At 35.7% G+C, this 21651-nt stretch overlaps 1 long non-coding RNA gene across 1 annotated transcript; it reads right to left on the reverse strand.

Moving 5' to 3' along the window:
* Positions 1-190: 190 nt before the first annotated feature.
* LOC129283954 (uncharacterized) lies at positions 191-9885 on the reverse strand. The gene is made up of 4 exons (XR_010293342.1): positions 9602-9885; positions 3959-4048; positions 3369-3589; positions 191-2852 (listed from the first exon to the last, which is right to left on the reverse strand). It is a non-coding gene; the product is annotated as an uncharacterized LOC129283954 (long non-coding RNA).
* Between the last annotated feature and the right edge of the window lie 11766 nt (positions 9886-21651).

Genomic DNA, 21651 nt, shown 5'->3' on the forward strand with positions numbered 1-21651 from the left:
AAAGTTTATAGTAAATAACATTGTAGTACCCACTACAGCAATTTTCTCTAATTGTATCCTCTTGCACAAGCAGTCAGTTTACTTCCTTCATACACAACCTTTACCAACATATCATTCACATTACTACCACCCCTGCCTTACACATAACCTTAATCTTTCCTTGGCACAATTTTAATCTGAAAGTGAATAAAGTATTTCTTATATTAATTTATTTTTTGCCTCCTGTAATAACTGAACACAGGCACATGGAGAGAGAGAGAAAAAAAATCATGTTTTCTGCTGATAACACACCTGGAATACAATATATAAACAAAACGTATGTACATTTATAGTAGATATATTAAATCCGTGTTGATGGGTGGGGGGGATGACTGAAATATTTTGGAATTTTTTGCAATCATGTTTTTAGATATGCAAGGAATTGTCATTGATATGTCCACAGTGGCGTACCGTGGGTCACGGCATTGGGGGAGGGGGGGGGGCACCAGCAACATTTTTGAATCACTGAGTGAGTGCGCTAAGCGCGCGCAGTTGCCAGTTATACTGACCTAATAGAGAAATTTTAAGGACAATGTCATTAAACGGATATGTATCTCACTAATCAAATAATGCGAGCGCGAAGCGCGAGCTGAAATTTTGTTATATTCACACCTAAAAAGGGACATTATAATCAAATTTGTGTAATCATGATAGGTACCTGTCTCGCTAAACAATGCGAGCGCGAAGCGCGAGCTGAAAACTTAGATAATTCAGACCTGAAGTGGGGCATTCTAAGGTTTCTTTGTAGGAATTAACTAGGACCATACGTATTTCATTAACCAAATGATGCGAGCGCGAAGCGCGAGCTGAAAATTTTTGATATTCAGATCAGAAGAAGGGACATTTTATGGACTGATTTTAGGAATTCATGAAGAGCAGACATATCTCACCAATCCACTAATGCGAACGTAATCACGGACAGGAAATGTTTCATATATACGAAGACCTTAACATGAGGCAATCACTTTTTGAGTCATGAAAAAGAAGCATATGTAACTACGTAAAACAACGATAACTCAAGTGCTAGGAAATATATTTGGTTTATATTGACTTGAAAACGAGATGTTTTAGTACAACAGGATTATATATCTCGTTAAACAGACAATGCGAGCACCAGGAACAATGAAGACGTAGGCCCTGGGCAAATTATGTTTCATAAAGTTATGATAAAAATGTTTCTTATGTATAATGTAACATAACATAATTATAATGTAATATAACATTATAATGAATAATATCTTCTTCTTTCCCACTTTGCTTCTCTTCCTTTCTCCCTCTTGTCTCCTTTTCCCACTTTCCCCGTTTTTTATTTGGTCAGCCGATGGGGGGGGGGGATGTGCCCCCCATGCCCCCCGTAGTTACGCCACTGTATGTCCATATGGCAAATACCCTCCAATATTATTATCTTTTTTACCCCATGATGGTTAATGGTTTTATTAGAGATTACATTCAAAATGTTTTGACATTCCATCTTAATCCCTTCCCAAAGACCCCAACATTGATGAATTGGAAGAAACGGGGGTTTCTCTTCAATGTTATAATAAGGACATAAGTATTTCGTTTGGAAATGGTGAACTGGCTCTTTATTGTCATTTTATGATTCAATAATATTGTTTTATTTGTTAAGCGGTATTTTAGGAAGAATTTTCTTTCGTAAAAACTGGGGGGGATGTTTGTACAGGCCATCCCCCCCTCCTCGAAAAGTGGGGGGGATATATCCCCCCATCCCCCCCGGGATTTACGCCAGTGGTTTATTCAGTACATTGTTGTTTTTTAATTAGATCAAAAGTCGTTTATATGACACAAAAATTTAATTTACTGTCTACATTTATCACTATGAATGATAAGATACTCGGAAAAAATGTCAAATATATTTCTGAAAGACACTAAAGAAGGATGATTCAATCATAATAATAGTAATATTAAATTGATAATATTACTGGTAGTTTGCATTTATATAGTGCTCATTTCAGTGTATCTAAGTGCCTACGAAAAGCTGGAAAGTAAAAGGATATTAATTCACCAAAATGAAATTATACGATTTAAATTTGACACATTAGGGAGCTGCACATGCCAAGGCAAGTGACTATTTTATGAATAAACAGGTCTTAACCCTAAGAAGACCTGGGGGTGGCGGGGGGCTGAATCAGCCCCCCCCCCCAGTCTTCTTAGACGTTGAAATAGCCCAGTCTATAGGGTTAAAATTGAAACCATGAGGATTTCAGCATTGATTCTTAATTAAAAAAAAGATAAGTGAGACAATAGACTTGAATAATAAGAATGACCTAAAGTCAGTCCATCTCTTGGCAAAACTGAGTTAAGTATGATACAACTGTTGTTTATTAACCCAACATGTGTGTCATTTATATCCACCCAGAAGTACCTAAACCTTTTATCAAACAAGAAAAATATTGTGAATTTGGGTTTTAAAAGCAAGATGGTCATTAGATCACTATTGAAATACAGGAATGCGTGGAAACACCCCAACAACTAAGAAAATATTTTTTTCTTTGCAAATAAGTAATAAACCTGTCAATTTATTACATCCTAGTGTTACAAGGTACAGGAGTTTATGTCTTGAGATGGTGCTGTCCAAATTGGCTGTGGTACAGTAGCTTTAAAACCTCTAGGAATAACTAGCTGGTGACAGTCCAGAGATGTACGGGATTGAGCAAGCTACCAGTTTTAACTCAGTGTCCATGTTCATGCGTAGATTATGACATGGCCAATGGAATGCGAAATAGCACGCTATCTTGATTGATTGACGAGAGAATGCAGGCAGGAATTCATAAAAAAAGAAGAGCAACGGATACCTGCAGTAAGGATCAAGAACAGAATACATATTTAAAAAATTGCTCTTCAGTATTCTTTCTAGAAATATATCTTCATTGATGTAACAATTAATAGTAATACCCCTTTTACCTGAAGAAGCAAAATGCATTTTCTTTTCGATTTCTCATTTCTCCTGCAATAGAAAATTTTGCAGTTAACTCTTTAAAATTGTCTGATCGTACATATGAAGAGAATCAAATTATAATAAAATTTGACTAACAACAGGACTGAAAAAGGATGAAATACAGTATGTAAGGGCCAAGTTGACTGCATACATACAAGTAAGATCATGTCAGCTTGGGTGAAGTTGCATAACCGCTCATGATGGCTTTAAGCTCACATCGTTATTTTGTATTCATAATGTATTATGACTATTTTGTCTTTATTATGGATTATTTTTACATAAGTTTGATTTGTATTGTATTAAGGAAAAAAAAAACATACTATTGACAAAAGCTCATTATCATGGGACATTAAGTAGATGGGAAATAACTCACCAACAGCAAACAAATGAAGTGAAGACAATTGTATCAAAGTACTGGAAAAGAACCCTTCCTCAGATATTCACTCCCTGATCCTGTTCTAGCATTCTGGTGATGTGCATGGCCGTTTTCTTGGAGAAGCATACCAGAGTTGAAAAGACTCATCTGTGCACCATTCAAGCATTATTCTCCCCATATCTTGGTCCTCAAGGTGACATTCCAACATGTTCAAGTATCTGTGGGTTAGATAAAGTAAAAAATACAATTTTAAAATGTGGACGAGTTAAATAATATGGATTGTGGACATGCATTCCGAGATCATCACCTTTTTTGCCATATTCCGAACATCGTCACTCTAAAGGTAAACTGCCTACCCAATCAAAATAATGGAAAGGAAATTACAAATGACTTTAATATGTTCTGCAGTAAGTGTAAAATAATAAGATTACAGTTATCCATCAAACAGGTTTTCATTTATTGTGATAACAAAAAAAGATGGCCCCTAAAATATAATTGGTTACAGTTGGCATAAAATAGGAAACCGATATATCAAGATTTTCTTATGGTTAGAAAATTAATGAAATTAAAAAAAAAATGAAACAAACCTCTCTTTCCATACTCCATACTCAACAATGATGAGTGACGACACTGTTGGAGAACATTAGCCATTTTCAGTATTGTGGCTTAGGTAGTGCCTAATAATGAAGAAATAACAAGTGGAACGCCTCTGGCCGTCTCACCTGCATCACGCGATTCAATATAGCAGCAGTGCTGATTTTGAAAACTACTATAACTCGCACAAGATGTTCAGTGATACTTGGTTACTCTTATTTCCACGTTTTATGAACTAGACCAATACACTTATAGAGATATGATGGCAATTCAACAAATACCCCCAACGTGGCCAAAGTTCTTTGACCTTACATGACCTTTGACCTTGATCATGTGACCTGAAACTCGCACAGGATGTTCAGTGATACTTGATTACTATTATGTCCAAGTTTTATGAACTAGACCAACACACTTTCAAATTTATGGCTGTAATTCAACAAATACCCCAATTTGGCCAAAGTTCATTGACCCTAAATGACCTTTGACCTTGATCATGTGACCTGAAACTTGCACAGGATGTTCAGTAATACTTGATTACTATTATGTCCAAGTTTCATGAATCAGATCCATAAACTTTCAAAGTTATGATGGTAATTCAACAGATACCCCCAATTCGGCCAAAGTTCATTGACCCTAAATGACCTTTGACCTTGGTCATGTGACGTGAAAATCATGCAGGATGTTCAGTGATACTTGATTAACCTTATGTATAAGTTTCATGAACTAGGTCCATATATTTTCTAAGTTATGATGACATTTCAAAAACTTAACCTTAGGTTAAGATTTTGATGTTGATTCCCCCAACATGGTCTAAGTTCATTGACCCTAAATGACCTTTGACCTTGGTCATGTGACATGAAACTCAGGCAGGATGTTCAGTAATACTTGATTAACCTTATGGCCAAGTTTCATGAACTAGGTCCATATACTTTCTAAGTTATGCTGTCATTTCAAAAACTTAACCTCAGGTTAAGATTTGGTGTTGACGCCGCCGTCGCCGCCGCCGCCGTCGCCGTCGCCGTCGGAAAAGCGGCGCCTATAGTCTCACTCTGCTATGCAGGTGAGACAAAAAGGAAATAAAAATCTTACTATGATATGAATAACAATCAGTAGTAGACTTGATAAATTCTGATATCGTAATACTGTATGATATTTATCTTTATCAAGAATTAGACAGGAATAACTGTTGTTTTGGGGGATTTATTCAACAATTTCTGACATTTTACTATAATCCTAATTGGTAAGCAGAGCCAAAGAAGTTCAGCGGAACAACCGATGTACATAGATAGAGTCGCAGACTGACGCTTTTGGTCTAATCTAGAATCTACTTGTTAGTACAAATAGTAATATTTTGTGTGCTCCTGTTGGTACTTTAAAGGGATTTATTTGATCTAGGGATCAAATAGAAATAATAAACATGCACAATGACTTCAAAATTGTCTACCTGCATGTTAATTAAATGGTAGACCAAAAATTTCAGTCTCTACTCTCTGTATATTGGTTGTTCCGCTGAACTTCTTTGGCTCTACAGTGGGGATGATTGATGGTAGCATTGTCTTTTCGTTAATGTCCACAATCATTATATTAATTATTATGGCATATGAACGTCAAGTTTGACTTTACCTCAATGACCTGAATTTTGCCGGGACCGGCAGGTGCAATAAATACCGTGACTGGGTGAACACCCATCTTTGACGAATAGTGTATTGGTTTTAAAGTGCATAGGTTGTGACTCTCCTATACACGGGACCAACATTTGCGTCCTTTCCGATGGACGGAGTGTTTTCCAACTGCATTCACACCTGCACTAAATACAGTGATGAGAGTCTGAGACATGCTAACAGGAACACACAATGCTATAGCATCAGATTTTTTGTTAGACAAATTTTGGCTTGAACGGGACCATGGGCGGAAATCCCAGGGGGAGATATGTCCCCCCTACCAAAAATAGTAGGGGGGACACAATATCAAATGTCCCCCCTACTATTTTTGGTCTTTTAAGATGGAGAAAAATGCATCATTAACATTCGAAATAATACATGTATTTTGGACTAAATGACCTTACATTTTGGGTGAAAACCTTTGTTTTGTTTTTTTTTTGCTTGTCAAATTTTCCAGAGTGAATAAAATAAGATGAGGGGAAAACTTGGAAAATAAAAACAATCTTTCATGTCACTATATAAAATTTTCGCTCATGCTTCGCGCTCGCATTATTTGATTGTTGAAATATGTAACGTCTTCATGGCTAATTGCAAACAGTCTTTAACAGGTACCTTTTCCATCAGTTAACCTCTGCTCGCACTTCGCGGTCGTAATATATATTCAGTTGTATATACATCTTTTTCAAGATAACAAACATTGCCCAGAATGTTCAAATTTTAGGAAAAAAATACATAAATTTTCCAAAAAAAATTTTGCTCGCGCTTCGCGCTAGCATTATATAAGGACAATGATATCATATATTTATGTTGATTTATAAGAATAAAGCTAAAAAGTGACCATGAGGACTACTCCTTCAATGAAACAGACAAAAATTACCTTCAACCAGCCGATCAGGGATTAACATATGGCTGAAAATGTTTTCACCCCCCCCCCCCCCCATTGGCGAAGGCTGGATCAGCCCGTTGTCCCCCTTACCTTTCGGGACAGATTTCCGCCCATGAGCGGGACTCGAACCCCTCACATTGAGATCTACAATCTTTTCTGAAACATGCGCTCTAACCTACTGAGCTACGCTGCCTCCCAATGTAAACAAAAAAATTGTTAAAGAAAACAATCCCCAGAAACAAAGGTCATTCCAAATAATCTAGATCTATACACAGTACTAGGTGACATAAGTTTTAGAACTTTATAGAAGAGATTAATTCAATTCAATTCAATTCAATTCATTTATTTAACATCCTTTAAAAAACATACAAACATATGTACAGTATACAATAACAAAGAAGTAAAAGAAATTAAATCACAGTACAAGCAATAAAAAATGGTAGAAATATAAAAGAAATGAAAATAAAATGTAGCGGATGTAGGAAGTCAGAAAGGCCATTGACCTGTCAAAGCCGACTCCCTTGATTACTACATTATACGATTAAAAACACAAATAGAATAGTGGCCAAAAACAAACAAACAAACAAAAAAACATTAATTGACATCGACCCCCCCCCCCCCCCCCCCCCCATTAGATAGGCAGTTGTAAACTATAGTCAGACAGTTGGTTTTGTTTCAATCTACGTTTCAATGATGAGAATGTAACAGATAATTTTTAAGTATCGGGTAAATTATTCCACAAGTTTGGTCCTTTATAACGAATTGTAGATTTAGAAAGCGTATAACGAAAGAACGGTATATATAATTTGTTTGAATTTCTCGTTACATAATTATTTATACTGCTATTAAATATAAAATAAGTATTAAAACAAGATGGAAAAGTAGAATTTAAATTGAAATATTTGTACATAAATAAAATAATTTGCGATTCATAAAGTTCATTTAGCTTTAAAGGAGAATGAAACCCTTGAAACCAGCTGAATCCATATCAAAGAGAAAAATCAAAGAAACATATTGTTGAAAATTTGAGGAAAATTGAATGAATAATAAGAAAGTTGTAGATCCTCCCATTGGCAATGCGACCAAGATCTGTGATGTCACACACGTACAACTCCCTCATTACTTTAGTACTTATTTCACTTATATTCTCACTTTTATAGAGTCTATCACAAGGTGAAGTGTTCTCTTTATTAGAGGACAAGTACAGAGGTTTCACAACATTATATCATTGATGAATCATTTTGTCATATGATTAGAATGAGCAAAAAGAGATGTTTTGGGGTATATTTTCAGTGTCCAAAAGGGGAGAGTTGTTCATCTGTGACATCATAGATCTTGGTCGCATTGCCAAAAGGAGGATCTCCATAGCATTAGTGATCTCGACATTCAAATGCTCATAACTCTTCTATTGCTAGTCCTATTTTACTCAAACTTTTGTTGATCTTATTCTTTGATTTTTCTGCTTTCACAAAAGCTAACTTGCTCCAAGAGTTTCATTCTCCTTTAAAATTTTTAACTTAAAAAATAAAATCTGAGTATGAGCTCTAAAAAATGAATTTGTTATTACCCTTATTGCACGTTTTTGAATCACATATATCCTTTGGAATAAGTACTCATTACTCATTAATACAAAAAAAATAAGAAATACAGGGGTCTATAAATTATAATGATGAGTCATGGCCTCACGGGTGCATTTATTTTTTTTTTCAAGAAATATCAACATTCCCAAACACAAAGTCACAGTATTTTTTCTTCTTGGAGGGGGGGAGGGGTTGGGGACATAACTTGATGAGTGGGCAGTTCTTTTTTATAGTTTTATACACAGGCTCCATCATGTGGATCAATCCACCACTATTTTTAACCTGGGTGAATGCCCCCCCAAAAAATGAGTAATCATTCTATCATAACCTTGTTCATTGATTGAGTGATGAGTAATGACTCAAAAATTGAAATAAAGAAAACATCAAACTTTAAAGTAAACTTTCAGGTCACTTTACTTAGCTTGTCTTTGCGATGCCAGCGACCGAGTGAGTTTTGCAGTTGCCATACCGTAATTACTATACTCTAGTCATTTATGATAACCCTGCCCTGGCCAGCATGGCCATAGCTACATTGGCGGCGGAAGCTAAAAAATTAAGGGGGGGGGGGCCACCTGAAATTTTTGGATGGACACGGAAAAAATTTGACAAGCCCAAAAAAGGCAGCGTAGCTCAGTCGGTTAGAGCGCATGTTTCGGATAAGATCGTAGATCTCAACGTGACTCGTGAGGGGTTTGAGTCCCGCTCATGCCGAAACGCGTCTAACAAAAAAATCTGATGCTATTTAGCGTTGTGTGTTAGCGTGCCTCACCACTGTATTCAGTGCAGGTGTGAATGCAGTTGGAAAGCACTCCGTCCATCGGAAAGGACACAAATGTTGGTCCCATGTATAGGAGAAACCCAACCTATGCACGTTAAATCCAATACACCGTCACTATTCGTCAAAGAGTACGGTAGGGTGTTCACCCGGTTGCACCTGCCGGTCCCGGCAAAATTCAGGTCAAGTCAATATTGACATTCATATGCCATAATAATCAAAATAATGATTGTGGGCATTAACGGAAAGACAAGACAAAAAAAAAGGTTATAGGGGCCTAAACCTAAATTTTAGGAGGGGATCACAAAAAATTTTGACAAGCAAAAAAAAAAGTCATCAACCTAAATTTTAGGGGGGGAACAAACATTTTAGGGGGGACAGGTCCCCCCCCCCCCCGCCTATCCAATGGCCCATGCCATGCAGATCTAAGGACATTATCATGATATTGGGAACACCGTTCACTTCATTTACAGCAGTTTTCCTGAACGCGGTCGATCGTGATCCTTGGAGTGTGTATGGACAGACTGCACGTGCACAGGACAGTCAGTCAGTCACACACAAAATTGAACGTATGGGACTGTGTCATTACTTCATGCTGTAACTCTTGATGTAAGACTTCCGCATCATCAGGTATTCCGAATCATATTCTGATATTTCGCGTTGGCACAGATAAATGAAAAATCAGCCGAAGGCTCTACAATGATCAAAACTCTTACGTCAAAATGCATACTTACGGTTTTGTTCGAAGATGTGAAGATAAATACGGCATTACGACCCCCTTCCCGTCCATATCGTCGGCTCGTTCTCGCGATGCAGAAAATAAAACAATTATTGTTCATGTTGATAATCTGCTATCTGATTGGTCAAAATCAGTGGGCTAATTTAGCCCACGATTTAGCCCATGGCCAAATCAAAGGGGTGGCTAAATTTGTGACGTCAAAATAATGACGCGATTTAGCCCACGATTTAGCCCGGGCTAAGTTAGCCGAGCTTCGAGAAATGCAAAATTTAGCACCATGGGCTAAATGACGTCAAATGACGCGATTTAGCACCATGGGCTAAGTTAGCCACCCTTCGAGAATATTCTCAACAGTCGCAAAGGAACGAAAATCTTGATCGTTTTAAATTGAAAATCTAATTGTGTACGACATAGTGTTTAAAAAATACCACATTTCGCCTTTTCCCTTTCATTTTCTTTCTTTTTCCCTCCCCGTCTTTATATCTTACTAGGGATGGATGTCCTAGAGGGTGGATGTCCGGGGGTGGATGTCCAGTGGGTAGATGTCCTAGAATCCAAATTCATCACCCGTAGCAGTAACAGAAGTACCCGTAATTCTTCAGCCAGCCAAAAACTATTTCTAAAGTCATCAATATTTCGTCCTAATTTGGGCAAAGCAAGTTCAGGAGTTGCCCTCCTTATAATTATTGTTAGATGGCTAATCATATTCATACACTTTTGTCAATCAGCAAAATTAAATTTTTACAAATTTGAATGGGTTGTGTTGACTGAATATCTTTTGCCTTCTAGCTGTGTATGGCGCGCCATTTGTTTCATAAAGGCGATAAACTCAGTTTATCGCCGAAAAACCTAGTTTATCAATCGAAAAACCTAGTTTTTCAATTGAAAAACTAAGTTTTTCGCCGATAAACTTAGTTTTTCGCCGATAAACTAAGTTTATCACTTGAAAAACTAAGATTATCAAGAAAAACTAAGTTTATCGCCGAAAAACTTAGTTTTTCGATTGAAAAACTAGGTTTTTCTTGATAAACTTAGTTTTTCAATTGAAAAACTAAGTTTATCGTCGAAAAACTAAGTTTTTCACTGATAAACTAAGTTTTTCAATGAAAAACTAGGTTTTTCAATGAAAAACTAGGTTTTTCAAGTGAAAAACTTAGTTTTTCTCGATAAACTTAGTTTTTCAAGCGATAAACTCAGTTTTTCATTTGATAAACAGAGTTATTTGATAAACTAAGTTTTTCAAGTGATAAACTAAGTTTTTCGAATTGAAAAACCTAGTTTATCGAATTGAAAAACCTAGTTTATCGAAATTGAAAAACCTAGTTTATCACTTGAAAAACCTAGTTTATCGCCGATAAACTAAGTTTTTCAAATCTGATAAACTAGGTTTTTCAATTTCGATAAACTAGGTTTTTCAATTCGATAAACTAGGTTTATCGCCTTTATGGGACAGATGGCGTCCCATAAGGACGCCATTTGTCCCATAAAGGCGATAAACTCAGTTTATCGCCGAAAAACCTAGTTTATCGAAATTGAAAAACTAGGTTTTTCGATTCGATAAACTAGGTTTTTCGATTCGATAAACTAAGTTTTTCGATTCGATAAACTAGGTTTTTCAAGTGATAAACTAGGTTTTTCGATTTTGATAAACTAGGTTTTTCGATTCGAAAAACTAGGTTTTTCGATTCGATAAACTAGGTTTTTCGATTCGATAAACTAAGTTTTTCGATTCGATAAACTAGGTTTTTCAATTTCGATAATCAGGGTTATTCACTGTAAGCCAGTAGTGGGCGCCATTCGACCCTGGACATGGAGAATATTGGAAGGCCCTAAGTTTGATTTTGAGTTTTTCCCCCCTTTTTACCGGACCGGAGAACAAGATATGATTCTGTATATTTAATAGAAAAGATTATGAGCAAGATTCAAGAAATTAGCCAGCGACCTTATTTGTTGAGGGATAGGAATCCTAACGTTAACCCAATCTTCGTCGGTGACTCGAGCCGGTGCAATGAACAATACGTGTGAGTGGGTCATACGGTACCAGCGCCTGAGCAGAGCAGCCCGGGGCGTCGTCGGGCGAAAGTTCGGTCGAAAACGTTGCTACAGCTACTGTCGGTGAGCCGAAACAGCCAAGCCGGAGTCCGCAGAATTGGTAAAGCCTATGGATAAGATTATAGAAAAACTAGGGCATACTCGTGATATAGGCCCCGCTCGAGAAAAAAATTGTAATCGATCATACCTCAATATCTAGGTTGCTAACTTCAGCTCACTATATATACTCGTGATATAGGCCCCGCTGCTGTGTTGAATGGCTCAGAATGTCCGTTCGCGGGGCCTGTTTCACGAGTATAATACTATAATCGTTATATAGGCCCCGCACTACGGCAATTCAGGCACTCCAACTCAGTAGCGGGGCCTATATCACGAGTATATTATTAAGCTGCCTAAGATAATCGCGAAACTGGCCCCGTCCAATGCGCTTTTCCCAGCATTCGCACGTGCGTGGGGCTCCGATGACGGCTATTAGTATACTCGTTATCGAGGCCCCTTGCACTGTTATATCATGGAAAATAACGTGGTCGTGGGGCTTGTTTCCCCGGCCGGTGAGAATTATCATGGGCGGCGCTGGAGTGGGGGGGGGGGGGGGGGGGGAGGGCCTCCAATTTATTTTCCAAATAAACAAGGAGAGAGAATAATAAAATGTGTATGTATTTACTTCTTCAGAAATTTATTTGTCGATTTACTTATATATTAATACAGTTATTAACTTATTTATTTGTCAATCTATTTATATTGATTAATTAATGTATTTTATTCATTTAATTTATTTGTTTTCATTTTTTTTTCTTTTGTGATATAGAGAGTCAGAGGTATCATTTATTTCAATCTATTTTAATTGATTAATTAATCATTTAATTTATTTGTTTTCAGTTTTTTTTTCTTTTGTGATATAGAGAGTCAGAGGTATCATTTATTTCAATCTATTTTAATTAATTAATTAATCATTTAATTTATTTGTTTTCAGTTTTTTTTTTTTTTTGTGATATAGAGAGTAAGAGGTATCATTCGTTTTTAATTATTTTTATGTGTGGAAGTTCACTTATTTCAATCTATTTTAATTGATTAATTAATGTATTTATGTTGATTAATTAATGTATTTATATTTATTCATTAATCATTTAATTTATTTGTTTTCAGTTTTTTTGTGATGTCCAATGCGCTTGTCCCAGCATTCGCCGTGTGTGGGGCTCGGATGACGGCTATTAGTATACTCGTTATCGAGGCCCCTTACACTTGTTATATCATGGAAAATAGCGTGGTCGTGGGTCTTGATTCCCCGGTGAGTGATATCATGCGCGGCGCTGTAGGGGCCCGGGGGGCTCCAATTTATTTTCAAAAGAACAAGGGAATAATAAAGAAGTGAGTATAAAAACTCTGCATGACAATGGAGTAGGATCCATATGGGCGACTTGTTTTAGGCATGATGTTATCCTTCCAGTTTTCAGAGAAAAATCAACCAGACCCCTCACAACCTGACGCCGCCCTCGTGTTGCTAATATTTTGCTTTTAAAGATCTGCTCTCTGAATAACTTTTGATAAATCCGTGAATGATTCATTCATTTGCTAATCTTTTTGGAGTGTTTTCGATGTAACGTTAGGCCTATATATAGTTATTTTTGTTCCATTATCCATCGTAATTTGTATTTGATAGTTATTTGATAACCTCGTTTTATTCAGCATTTCATTTGAATAATTTTTTTGCGGGGAGGGAGGTGTCATTAATAATTAAATTGTATAGTTCGTGTATAATTTCCCCCAATCTTTCACTTGACGTAATGCTGCGAATGAATCCATTTCTTCATTCATGTATCATAATCTATTTATAATCACCTGGATGTAAGAAGTCAATATACATTTTTTTCAAATCGGCTTTCTTCTCTTATTCAATATTGAATCATTCATCTGGCTTCCTGCGTATTATCAATTTGTATTTTTTTCATTCCTTTCATAAATCCCCCCCCCCCCGCTTCCCCACTTTTCATCCATTTAAGTTCAGAAAAGAAAACGAATAGGCATATTCATTCGGGGAAAATGTATTAATTTTCTTTTGGTCAATTTTATAATTGCTTGAGGGATATCTACGCTATAATTAACTTAATCTATATTTTACTGTGACTTATCCCCCTCCCGGCCCCCACAATTGGGGATAGGCCTATCAATATCTATATTATCTAAGTACGTTAAGTAAGTTTTCTCTTTTACCTAAATATCAATTTATTAATCTTTTATTTTTTTAAAAGCTTACTAATTTACCGTTCATTGATATCCCAGTATTTCTTCAGCTAATTAACCTATCAACTTAAATTATTTTCTCATCCTGCATTCATTTTAATCAATCCACTTGAAGATTGTTTGTAACTGTATTTGATGGCATGGTTTTAAAAATGATGAATTTCGATTGTTTGCTGGTATACATGGTATAGTAGGCCTGAAATAACGGCATATCGCATCAACAAATTATTATAAAAAACAGTTATTGATCGATCGTCATTTCATTAATTCGCCATCCAAATATTGCATTTTTCTTCTTCGCCTATATGGTATTCATTTATTTACTAATTCATACACCCTCGCCCCCGATTTTATTAAAAGATTTAATAATTCCGGAAAAGTGTCTCAATGTGTTCTTATAATTTATTTTCATGCACGAATTATTCTACTATTTCCTTATCTGTGATATTTTATTTCAGGAGTTTAATGTGTCCCCCAGATCCGAGATTTCGTAGCGGGGGGGGGGGGGGGGCGCAAATTTGAGAAGACAGTTGGTGGCGCATAGGTCTGTCTGGTTGAATGCGTCAGAAAAAAATATACACACAGGTACGGGTTCAGTATTTTTAAAGGGGCGGGGGTACAGCCGTACAGGCCGGTTGGACACATTGCCATTCATGAAATCCCTGGTCGGCCACTCAAAGAGGAAAAGGTAAGTGTTTTTTTTTTGGGGGGGGCGTTGTGATAGGGAAGTTTATGTACATTTTACTTTAATATTTACCAACAAGATAGGCCTACCATGACTATACGGTCGAACTAAACGAGAACGCTAACTGTGAAAAAAAAAATAATTATAATCCATGTGTTAAAAGCTATGAATGGAGCACACTAAGCTCTTATTAACCCTAAACAACAAACGTTTATTTAATATTTTAATTACTGAACTGAAAATGGGAAAAGGACTTTACAGTGACGCATGAACAGGATGTGAAAGAGGAGCACGAGCTGATTTTATTTTCACACTTGAAAATAGCATGCGAATGCAATCGAAGTTCGAGATGAATTTTGTTGATATAATTTATATCGACACGAAAAGGTTATGTTTTTAAACACTGCTGACATGTAGGAGTGAGAGAGGAGGGGGGGGGCATCTTGTTCAACACTTAACTTTCCTTGTCGAATTTGATCCATTACAAAGGATAATAATGCATTTTAAATGATTTTAGTATAATTGACGTTTTCCTTGAATCGTTTTGTTCTTTGAATTGATGGGAGCATAAAATTATAGGTCTATAATCGATTGTAATTCTTTTTTATTTGGGAGCAATAATTTTTTACCAAAATCCCAAAATCATCTTGGAGTGTAATGTTTTTTCTTTTTTTGTGCCATTTTTTCAAACAAAACCCACAGCACCCCCTACTAAAAATCGTTCCCAGTGCCCTGCTTGATCGTTTATCGAATATGATTTGCGTGGATATTTTTTTTAAGTTTTGAGATTTGAGATTTACATAACTTGATTTAATAATCAGATCATGCTTTATAAATTTCTTTGTTTGTTAATAAATATTTCTTGAAGACGAAATGATATGACTGTTGTGTTTAAGTGACATTTGTTACCTTGTCAGTTTCGTCTAATATAGTTTCTGTAGGGTAAGAAATTAGCTTTATTTGATTAGCATTATATTTAGGATATATAACCAAAATGATATTGCTTGGTCATGTTGGATTCATCTGTGAATATCAATATATTTTACATCGATTTACATGTAGTTTAATTACCACTAACATAGTATCCTGTTGCTAGGCGACATCCAACAATTCTATAGGCGCTGTTTTTCATGCAGTTGCATCATACATATACTTAGTTGACAGTGAGGTCACGAATCGTGGCATGTTCTGATATTGTTTTTTTATATATATATACAAACACAAATTTAGCATGAGAAATCAGATAAAGCACAAAAGTTTTTCTAATTTAATTTTTCTGTTTTTTGATATACAAAAACCAAATCACAACACGTTATTCTCGTTGTGATTTCGTTTTTGTGTTTTCAAAATCCCAAACTAAGGGGCTGATTTTCGTTTACGCTTCTTCATGATTGGAACAGAAAAACAAATTATCCATTAGTACCTTGATTGTGCAGGTTACTGGGCAGGTGAAAGTGACGTTACAATTGATCTTAGCAAGTCATTCATTACATTATAAATGAGTAGAATACAATTTAATATAATAAACATTAATTAAAGTGTGAGAATGGAAATATTTGATAAGAGAATAGCGAACTTCTTAACCAAAATGCGTGGCAATTAAAAAAATATATTTTCAGCAAACCTTTAAGAATATTTTTTCTAGTTTCTGCTTTAATTATCATCAACTTTACGTCAGGGTATACTGCCCCTCTCGGGGTAGGCCTATCGTGTCAATTAATAGACAACATTTTTTTCCCAAAACAGCACAAACATGAACGAATAAATGAATAAACCAGGAAATGAATAAGTGAAGCAATACGAAGGAGAACTTGAAATAGTAATGTATTAGGCCCCTCCCCTCTCTCTCTCTATATATATATATATATATCAATATATAAACGTTTCACGTATTGGCTTCAGTGGTATTATAAGGTAACAAAATATAGTTTGTTATATAGATAATAATATACGGTATAGAGAGAGAGATCAAATCCATACACAAAAAAGAGAAATTAACGATAATTGTTGGTCTAACATCAAATAAAACAAAAAGTTTAATACAAACAAATACATGAATAACAAAATTAATTTAAAGGACAAGTCCATCCCATAAAATTTGATTTGAATAAAAAGAGGAAAATCGAGCGATCATAACGCTGAAAATTTCATAAAAATCGGATGTAAAATAAGAAAGTTATAAAATTTTGAAGTTTAGTTTAATTCAAAATAAAAGTTATATATGCACATCCAGGTCGGTATGCAAATGAGGAAACTGATGACGCCACCCACTCACTATTTCTTTAGTATTTTATTATATGGAATATATTTTCAAATTTTCTCCTCATTGTCAAGTGAAACAATTAATGATTAATTCCTCTCTGAACATGTGGAATATATGGTTCAGTCACGTTGGCCCTTATTGTAAAATCTGTGAAAATTGAAATATTGTATAATTCAAACAATAACAAAACAAAAGAAATAGCGAGGGACATCATCAACTGTATCATTTGCAAGCAATATGAGTTGTGCATATCACTGTTTTGTGAAAAATAAGCGAAACTTTCAAATATCACAACTTTCTTATTTTACATCCGATTTTGATGAAATTTCCAGCGTTATGCTAGTTTGATTTTTCTCTATTTATTCAAATCAAGATTTTTCTGGGGTGAACTTGACCTTTAAATAAACTATAAATTCATTTTATGTAACGAAAAAATAAGGTTATAACACCCTTCAACCACGACTAATTCAAAAAAGGTAAACGATTATTTTTAAATTTTGATTATAATACTTTCTTCAAATTGTTAGAGTCATTCATGCCTGAATGATCGAGGAATCTTCTGAGGATACCAGGTGAAAGAGTAAATATTCTGAGCTTTACGTTGATTGCCGTCATCATTTTGTATATCCACAAGAACTTACAGAATGAATAAAAATGAATGAAATGTACGAGCCTGTATCAACATAAGACCTAGGCCTACGCACGCCTCTCAGATAACGAAAAATAATTAAAAAAATATAAATGAATAAATATATAGATAATAAATAAATAAATGAACTTCCACACATAAAAAGAATTAAAAACGAATGATACCTCTTACTCTCTATATCACAAAAGAAAAATAAATAATACAAATAAATTAAATGATTAATGAATAAATATATTAATTAATCAATTAAAATAGATTGATAAATGAATAAATAAATGAACTTCCACACATAAAAAGAATTGAAAACGAATGATACCTCTGACTCTCTACATCACAAAAGACAAAAACTGAAAACAAATAAATTAAATGATTAATGAATAAATATAAATACATTAATTAATCAATTAAAATAGATTGATAGATAAATAATACATTAATTAATCAGTTAAAATAGATTGAAATAAGTGAACTTCCACACATCAAAATAATTAAAAACGAATGATACCTCTGACTCTCTACATCACAAAAGACCCCCCAAAAATGAAAACAAATACATTAAATGATTAATGAATAAATATAAATACATTAATTAATAAATATAAATACATTAATTAATCAGTTAAAATAGATTGAAATAAGTGAACTTCCACACATAAAAATAAACGAATGATACCTCTTACTCTCTATATCACAAAAGAAAAAAAACTGAAAACAAATAAATTAAAAGATGAATGAAATACATGGCAATAGAAATAGATTGATAAATAAATAAATAAAAATTAATAACTATATTAATATATAAGTAAATCGACAAATAAACACATACACATTTTTATTATTCTCTCTCCTTGGTTATTTGGAAAAAGAATTTGAGGCCCTCCCCCCCCCCCCCCCCCCTCCAGCGCCGCCCATGATAATTCTCACCGGCCGGGGAAACAAGCCCCACGACCACGTTATTTTCCATGATATAACAGTGTAAGGGGCCTCGATAACGAGTATACTAATAGCCGTCATCGGAGCCCCACACACGTGCGAATGCTGGGAAAAGCGCATTGGACGGGGCCAGTTTCGCGACTATCTTAGGATGCAAGCTTAATAATATACTCGTGATATAGGCCCCGCTACTGAGTTGGAGTGCCTGAATTGCCGTAGTGCGGGGCCTATATAACGGTTATAGTATATACTCGTGAAACAGGCCCCGCGAACGGACATTCTAAGCCATTCAACACAGCAGCGGGGCCTATATCACGAGTATATATAGTGAGCTGAAGTTAGCAACCTATATATTGAGGTATGATCGATTACATGTTTTTCTCGAGCGGGGCCTATATCACGATTTTGCCAAAACTAGACCTACGGTACTGAATACTAAATATCACTACCATGAGAAAGGGTATGGCCATGGATGAATTTCGTTTATAGTCATTGACTGCAAGGGCAATGCTCGCCAAAAAAAAAGTTAAGACAGATCTGACACAAATAATTCTGGATCTATATAACTTAGAGTTTCACGATAGAAAAATGAGCTTGCTCATATATGGCGTTGAGAAAAAAAAGATGAGAAAGTGCTACAGCTAGGTGGTGAGAAATGCGATTCAAGAGTTGGGTTTCTCAAAGCATTGACCTGTCAAAGGAAGAGTCAGAGACAGAGAAAATGTTCAAATACTAATGCCCACACGGCCACAGGTTGCCAAGCCCAAGAAGATCTACATGTACACATGGTCATGGAAGTGAGCAGAATGTCGGCCGTGGTCACGACCCAATCATAATGCATTTTGGGGCCATGATGGATTGAGATCGTGTTTTGACCTCATAGTCATATCAGCAAAAAAGCATGTTTACATTCAACGACCCGTGATTGTGAAGGCCAGACAGCCCCTCGTCATAGCGTCCATTTTGTTACGGATCTGCCAGCATCGCTCAAAAAGCGCTTCTTGTTCGAGCAACAGGTATATCGTTTGAGGAAAAGTGAGAACAAATCTACGAGCATCAGGCTTATTGGTACAAATCTCCAGCTACATAGTACATGTAGAGTACAAAGAGAAGGGATCATCTTCACCATGGCATGCAGTGATTAATTGAGATAATTGGTCGATATTATCAGAATAATTCCATAACAAAGGATTACGAGAAAGTTTGACAGTGAAGTCTGCGATTCTCAAATTATTTATTATTTCACTCGTGTTCCTGTGATGAGAAAGAAAAGGAATCCACTTATTCATCTACAAAGTTATTTTACAAGAATAATCATCAAAATCATCAATACATTGTGTTTATCAATAGGAGTGTGCTATAAATGGGTGATTTTTGGTTTTACTGTGCCAACAGTTTTTGTCTCGCCTGCATAGAAAACGAGACTATAGGCGCCGTTTTCCGATGGCGTCGGCGTCAACATCAAATCTTAACCCAAGGTTAAGTTTTTGAAATGACATAACTTCAAAAAGTATATGGACCTAGTTCATGAAACTTGGACATAAGGTTAATCAAGTATTACTGAACATCCTGCCTGAGTATCAGGTCACATGACCAAGGTCAAAGGTCATTTAGGGTCAATGAACTTTGGCAGGTTGGGGATATTTGTTGAATTACCATCATAACTTTGAAAATTTATGGATCTACAATGTAGTTCATGAAACTTGGGCATTAGGTTAATCAAGTACCACCAAATATCCTGTGCGAGTTTCAGGTCACATGAACATGGTCAAAGGTCATTTAAGGCCAATGAACTTTGGCCGTGTTGGGGGGTATTTGTTGAATTACCATCCTAGCTCTGAAAGTTTATGGATCTAGTTCATAAAATTTGGGATATAAGAGTAATCAAGTATCACTGAACATCCCCTGTGAGTTTCAGGACACAAAACTAAGGTCAAAAGTCAGTTTAAGGTCAATAAACTTAGGCCATGTTGGGGTAATTGTTGAATTGCCATCATTACTTTGAAAGCTTATGGATAGAGTGAATGAAATGTGGACATGGGTGTAGTTGACAAGTTTTATTCACCGTCCAAATGTCATTTATAGTCAATGAACGTGGTATAATGTCATTATATGAATGGTGTTTTTGTGAATGATTATTTTATAGTAGTTTTCAAAGTTAGCACTGCTGCTATATTAAATCGCGTAATGCAGGCTAGACTGCCAGAAGCACTCCACTTGTTTCGTATTCCTTTAACCTTATCTCAACATGAAATGACAATATTATTTGTCTCTGGTCACGGTGGTCCGAGAAAAAAGTGTGCCGGGCCCAAATCTAAAGTGGCCGCCAAAATCCCCCCAAATCACAGTTTTGGCCACAACTTCTTTCTTGGTGGTCATTTTATCTGGTTTTGGTGTCTATTCATGTTTTTTTGGGGGGCAGGCAATTTGTTTTTCCTAAAATTAGTTCTTTTAAACCATTATTTGTAAAGTTAAGAGGTGATTTAACTTAAATTTGCAAATTTTTAGACCCTTTTTTAAGCAAAATTAGGTTCCATCGTCTTGTGGTTCTTGGATATTAGATGACACCAGTTGACCAGTAGTAAGCAGCTTCATATAGCTATATTGCTTTTATTCCTCTAAATTGAGTTTAAGACGGATATTTGCGAAATACATCTTATCAAATGAAAAAATGTAATTTACGGTATCCATAGGGGTGGCACGGTGTACAATATATGGTACATACTGTACACTGCATACATATCCATGCATTGACCACCATGGCATACAACTAGGACTTTATATATATACCAGTGGCATGCATGTAGTAGTGAGCTTCTGAGGTTTAGAATTAGATTGTGACTTGTGAATTTGATTGCTTGTTAGCTGATGAACATGATGTAACCCGATGATGAACATAAATTGCATGTAAACATCATGTAGTGTACGTACATACATGTACATCATATTTTCAGCCACATCTTCATTTGGCAGCTTGTTTTTACCTGGTATTCTAATCCTATATTATGGAGTCAGGTATACCACATGTGGTAATGCTGGTCAATGGCTTTCAGGATTCCATGCAAGTTACCATTGGATGGCAAAGTTACCATAATCAGAAAGCCAGTGTAAGTGCCATAATAGGGGGGGGGGGTGACTTTAATCCATTGTTAAAGATATTTTCCTCCCCCCCCCCCTGAATGAGCATAATTGACAAAATATGTCTTCAATCTGAGACAAAAC

This window comes from Lytechinus pictus, chromosome 4, assembly GCF_037042905.1.
Source record: "Lytechinus pictus isolate F3 Inbred chromosome 4, Lp3.0, whole genome shotgun sequence".
NCBI classification, from domain to species: Eukaryota; Metazoa; Echinodermata; class Echinoidea; order Temnopleuroida; family Toxopneustidae; genus Lytechinus; species Lytechinus pictus.